We start from the raw sequence: 6,787 nt of genomic DNA on the forward strand, positions 1-6,787 counted from the left end.
CAGTTGAGCTAGATGTTCCCCGAGACCATGGTCCCCAGAGGTGTGTATAAATTTTTGTATGAGAGACTGACTTGAATTGTAAACTTTCACTTATAATGCAATTAAAAAAAAGGAAAACCTAAGGATAAGACTGCCATCTAGTGGTTCCCAGGAAAAGATACCAATTCCACTGCTGCTGAATCATTTTGACTCATAGCGAACATTCAGGGCCGGTGGAAGCTGCCCTGTGGGGTTCCCAGAGCTCTGAGTTTTTGCAGAGGCAGTCTATCACATCTTTCTCCCATGAAGTGGCTGGTGGGTGTGGGCCCCGGCCATTCAGTTGGCAGCCAGGTGTTTGGCTGCTGCAACACCAGGGGGTCCAATTAGAAAATTTACCCACAAAAAACAGAATTAAAAAATTAAAGCAAAATAAAAATAAAAAAAGATAACAAAATGGACCAAATTCAACAAAAGCTAGTAAAACACATGAAATAACGAGAAAAGAAGGAACAATCAAAAGCAAACATAAAGAAGAGGAAATATCTCCCTGGTAGCCAGAATAATGCAAGGAATTGATAATTTTCAGACTATGGTGCTAAACATGTTTAAAGAAAGCAAAAAGTAGACAGAAAACAAACTAGAGTTCAGGAAACAAATGGAAGAACAAAATGAGAAACTTAAAAAAGAAATGGAAAACTTCAAAAAAAAAAAAGAGAACTACTGAAACTGAAGACTAAAACATCTGAATGAGAAAAAGCAAGAGAAACAAGCAACAAGAAAGTCAAACAGACAGAAGATAGAATAAGTGAACTAGAAGACAAAATAACTGTATGTATCAAGTCTCAAGAGAAACAAGAAAAGAACAAAGAAAGGTAAATAAACCCAAAAGGAAATGTGGAATTTAATTAAGAAATCTAGCATTAGAATTATTAGATTCCTCAAGGACCATGACAACAATAAAGCCACAGAAACAATTTTCCAAGAGATAATCAAAGAGAATTTCCTAGACCTGAACTGAGACCCAAGCTTGCAAATACAGGAAGCTACACGAATCTCAATAAGAAGAAACACAAAAAGATCAACTCCACAACATACACTAATAAAATTCTTGAAAACTAAAGACAAGAAGAGAATTCTAAAAGCAGCAAGAGCAAAACACAGTATAACATACCAAGGATCTTTCATAAGAATCACTGAGAATTTCTCCCCAGAAACTCTAGAGGCCAGAAGACAAAGGAGGAACACATATAAAATACTGAACCAAAACAACTGCCAACCAAGAATTCTTTACCCAACAAAGTTGTCATTCAAAAATGAGAGGGAAATCAAGGCATTTTCAAACAAACAGAAGCTCTAGGAACTTGCCTCTACTAGACCAGCTTTGCAAGTATTACTCAAGGGAATATTCCAAATGGAAAGGCAAGAGCATTAAGAAATAAATACACAGTAAACTTATCTGATATAGGTTGTATATTGATATTAATGGAGACACACCAACAGAAAAGGGGGAGGGAGAAGCATATCAGGAATAGATTTATTATGTTAAGGTTGTATATTAACAGTTGTTCATATGTTAAATGTTGTTGTAATTTTAAGTTGTGTAATGTAACATGTGTTAACCATTAAAAAATCACCAAAAAGAAACATTCAGAAGACAAGAAAGAAGATAACAAAAAGCCTCATCACAAGAAAGCACCCAAATACAAAGACAGAAAAATCAGAATAAAAAAACAGAGAAGATACAAATCACTCAAAAAACAGACAGCAAAATGTGTAAGGTAGACACTTGGTTTTCAATCATAACCTTAAATGAAAATGGTCTAAATGCCCCATGCAAAAGGTAGAGAGTTGCAGAATGGATAAAAAAGCATGATCCATCCTTTTGATGTTTACCAGAAACACACCTCAGACATAAGGACACAAACAGAGTGAAAATAAAAGGATAGAGAGAAATATTCCATGCAACCAGTAAACAAAAAAGAGCAGGAATGGCCATACTGAAATCAAAATCTATTACAAGAGATAAAGAAGGGCATTACATAATAATAAAAGGATCAATCCAGCAAGAAGACATAACAATATAAATATATATGCACCTAACAGCAATGTACCAAAATACATGAAGTAAATACTGACCAGTATGAAATGAGAAATAGGCAACTCCACAATAATACTAGGGGAGTTCAACACATCACTTTCAATTATAGGTAGAACATCTAAAAAGAAGGTCACTAAGGACATTAAGAACTTAAATAAAATCATAATCCAATTGTAACAAATGCATATATATAAAACACTCCACCCAACAGCCAGATCTATCCTGAAGTACAACACTCTCAGCAATAGGATAATATCCATATGCCTAGAAAGAAGACCAGTTAATACGACTTATTCAAATTTATGCACCAACCACTAAGGCCAAAGATGAAGAAATTGAAGATTTTTACCAACCTCTGCAGTCTGAAATTGATCAAACATGCAATTAAGAATCATTGATAATTACTGGTGATTGGAATGTAAAAGTTGGAAACAAAGAAGAGGGATCAGTAGTTGGAAAATATGGCCTTGATGAAGAAACGATGCCAGAGATTTCCTGATAGAATTTAGCAAGACCAATGACTTCTTCACTGCAAATACCTTTTTTCAATAACATAAACAGTGACTATACACATGGACCTGGCCAGATGGAATACACAGGGATCAAATCAACTACATCTGTGGAAAAAGATGATGAAAAAGCTCAATATTATCAGTCAGAACAAGGCCAGGGGCCAACTGCAGAACTAGCCATCAATTGCTCAGATGCAAGTTCAAGCTGAAGTTGAAGAAAATTAGAACAAGTCCACAACAGCCAAAGTACGACCTTGAGTATATCGCACTTGAATTTAGAGACCATCTCAGGAAAAGATTTGACACATTGAACACTAATGACCAAAGACATGGAATGACATCAAGGACATCATACAAGAGGTCATTAAAAAGACAGGAAAGAAAGAAAAGACCAAAATGGATGTCAGAAGAGACCCTGAAACTTGCTCTTGAATGTCATTAACCATTAGAGGGAAGCAAATCAAAACTTAAAAAACTGGATGTCCACCTGCAAAAAAATGAAACAGGACCCATACTTCACATCATACACAAAAACTAATTTAAAATAGATCAAAGACCTAAATATAAAACCAAAAACTATAAAGATATGTACAGTCAATACTAGAGGCCCTAATACACAGCATAAAGAGGATACAAACCGTAACAAACACCACAAGATAAGCTAGATAACTGGATCTTCTAAAAATTAAACACAGTCATCAAGGGACTTCACCAAAAGAGTAAAAAGAGAACCTACAGACTGGGAAAAATTTTGGCTATGACATATCTGACAAAGGTCTAATCTCTAAAACCTGTAGGAAAATCCAACACCCCTACAACAAAAAGACAAATAATCCAATTAAAAAATGGGCCAAGGATATGAACAGACACTTTAACAAAGAAGACAATCAGGCAGCTAACAGACACATGAGGAAATGCTCACGATCACTAGCCATTAGAGAAATGCAAATCAAAACTGTAATGAGATACCATCTCACCCCAACATTACTGGCACGAATCAAAAAACCAGAAAATAACAAATGTTGGAGAGGCTGTGGGGAAACTGGAACTCTTATGCACTGCAGGTGGGACTGTAACATGGTACAGCCATTTTGGAAAACGATATGGCACTTCCTTAAAAAGCTAGAAATAGAAACGCCATATGATCCGGCAATCTCATCCTAGGAATATATCCTAGAAAAATAAGAGCTGTCACATGAATAGATACATGCACACCCATGTTCACTGCAGCATTATTTACAACAGCAGAAAGACGGAAACAACTAAAGTGCTCATCAACAGATGAATGGATAAACAAACTATGGTACATACACACAACGGACTACTACGCAACAATAAAGAACAATGATGAATCTGCGAAACATCTCACAACAGGGATAAATCTGGAGGGCATTATGTTTAATAAAATTTAAGTCAATCACAAAACGACAAATACTTTATGAGACTACTATTATAAAAACTCATGAAAATGTTTACACACAGAAAGAAACAATGTTTGATGGTTATGAGGGAGGGGAGGGCTAGCAAGGGAAAAACACTAACTAGACAATAGTTAAGTGGTAACTTTGGTTTGGGACCAGGCAGTGTTGCATTCTGCTGTACATAGGGTCGCTATGAGTCGGAAGCAACTCGACAGCACCTAACAACAACAACAACAACTTTGGTGAAGGGTAAGACAGTACACAATACAGGGAAAGCCAGCACAACTTGACGAAGGCAAAGTCATAGCTTCACAGACACACCCAAACTCCCATAGGTATTGAGTTACTGGTGCTGAGGGCTGGAGACCATGGTCTTAGAGAATATATAGCTCAATAGGCATCACATAGTTAATAAGGAAAATGTTCTACATCCTACTTTGATGAGTAGCGTGTGGGGTCTTAGAAGGTTGTGAGTGGCCATCTAAGACACATCTACTGGTTTCACCCCATCTGGAGCAAAGGAGAAGGAAGAAAACCAAAGACTCAAGGAAAAGATTAGTGCAAAGGACTAATGGACTACAACTACCACAGCCTCCCCCAGAATGAGGTCAGTAAAACTAGATGGTACCAGGCTACCACCGCTGACTGCTCTGACAGGGATCACAATAGAGGATCCCAGACAGAGCTGGAGAAAAATCTAGAACAAGATACAAATTCACTAAAAAAGTTAGAATTACTGGTCTAACAGAGACCAGAGAAACCTCGAGAGTATGGCCTCTGGACACCCTTTTAACTCAGTACTGAAGTCACTCCTGAGGTTCACCCTTCAGCCAAAGATTAGACAGGCCCATAAAACAAACAGTAATACATGCAGCTCAACCATGTATATGAGACTAAATGGGCACACCAGCCCAGGGGCAAGGATGAGAAGGTAGAAGGGGACAGGAAAGCTGGACAAATGGAAATGGGAGAAGGGGAGAGTGTTGGTATGTTGCAGGGTTGGCAACCAATGTCACAAAACAATATGTATATTAATTGCTTAATGAGAAACTAATTTGCTCTGTAAACTTTCACCTAAAGCACAGTTTAAAAAAAAAAGTAAAGATGATAAGGGTGTAGGGAAACTAGAGTACTTGAAAGGGAACAAAGACAATTACAGAGAATGTCGACACATTGTAATAAATATAACTAATGTCACTGAACAATTTGTGTGGAAATTGTTAAATGGGAGCCTGGCTTGCTGTGTAAACTTTCACCAAAAACTCAATAAAATATTGTTTTTTAAAAATTGCACAGGCATTATGATCTCAACTATGTGAAAATATACACAAAAGATTGAAAGATATATTCTGGCTAATTTTATAGTTGATTTTCATAATTTTTCTTAATACTTTTTTGTTCTTCACCACCCCGCCACCAAGTTACTTATTTTTAAAGAAATGAAAAAAAAAGAATAATTTTCTACTAGAGGAAAATTTTCACTTAGTCCTAGAAAACTTAAAAGTTAAAAAGAAAGCAGTAGATTTATAAAAGGCTAGTAAGCCAACAAGGTCCCTGGGCAGTACAAGCAGTTTGTGCTTGACTACTAACCTAAAGGTCAGCAGTTCCAATCCACCAAGCAGTGCCACAAAAGAAGGTCCTGACAATCTGCTCCTGTAAAGATCACAGCCAAGAAAACCCTATGAAGCAGTTGTACTCTATAACACATGGGGTGGCCATGAGTTGGAATCGCCTTGATGGCAATACGTTTGGTTTTGGTTTGGTTTAGTAGCTAACATGATGGAATCAAATAGCTGACTGTAAGTTCAGTGGATGTTATGAAAGACTTTGCATAACCTTCCTTTTATGAGCCTAAGACCTGCTGACAGATGTTATCTGAAACCAGAGAGGATTAACTTTGGTTAATTTTTATAAGCATTGTCTATTGTGCTTAAACAAAGTGAAACAAGGATTTGAGTGCCCCCCTCCCAGAAGGTGGATTATGTATCTCCATGAAGGAAAGAGAATTTGCAGTATTTGCAAATTCCCCATAAACAGACCCTCTTTGTAGAGAAGTTATATTTTTTTGTTTACATTAAATAGGGGCAGGGACTTCCGGCAAAATGGCACTCTAGGCAGAAACACCACGCCATCCCTCCACAGCAAAGATCCAAAAAACTAAGCTGAACAGAGAAAACAACAATCCTGAAACCCTAAAACATCAAATGAAGAGAAAGAACTCAGCCAAGCACCAAATGGAGTGAGAAAACTGACAGAGAACGGAGAGCGAGGTAAGATTCATGCAGAGGTCCCCTACCAGCTAACACAGCACGGATCTGCCATCTTGGACTCCTATCGGAAACCAGCAAACAGGGGGTACGAGAAAGCAGCTTCATGGAGTTTCCAGTGGGAGACAAAACAACTGGTAATTTGCAACATACGCTTTCCCACCCCCCACCCTTCTTCACCCCCACTTGGCCTCCTCTGCTTCCGCGGCCACAATCTCTTGTCTGGGAAACACCGGCTGCTTGGATTCCACACACCCGAACGTGCCGGCTCTCTGAGTGCCATTTGTTGGCTACTGGTGTTGCTTTTTTCCGCTTCTTTTGATTTCTTCCTTACCTCTCACCAACTCCCCCTCCTTTCGCTCAAATACCTGGCTCCGTGCACCATCTTTGTTTCTTCCTGAGGGGCTGCAGAGCTCCAGTAGTTTGTGATATACACTTTCCCACTCCCTACCCTTCTTCACCCACACTCAGCCCCCTCTGCTTCCCGCAGACACAGTCTCTTGTCTGAGA

This window comes from Trichechus manatus, unplaced genomic scaffold, assembly GCF_000243295.1.
Source record: "Trichechus manatus latirostris isolate Lorelei unplaced genomic scaffold, TriManLat1.0 scaffold00011, whole genome shotgun sequence".
Lineage (NCBI taxonomy): Eukaryota > Metazoa > Chordata > Mammalia > Sirenia > Trichechidae > Trichechus > Trichechus manatus.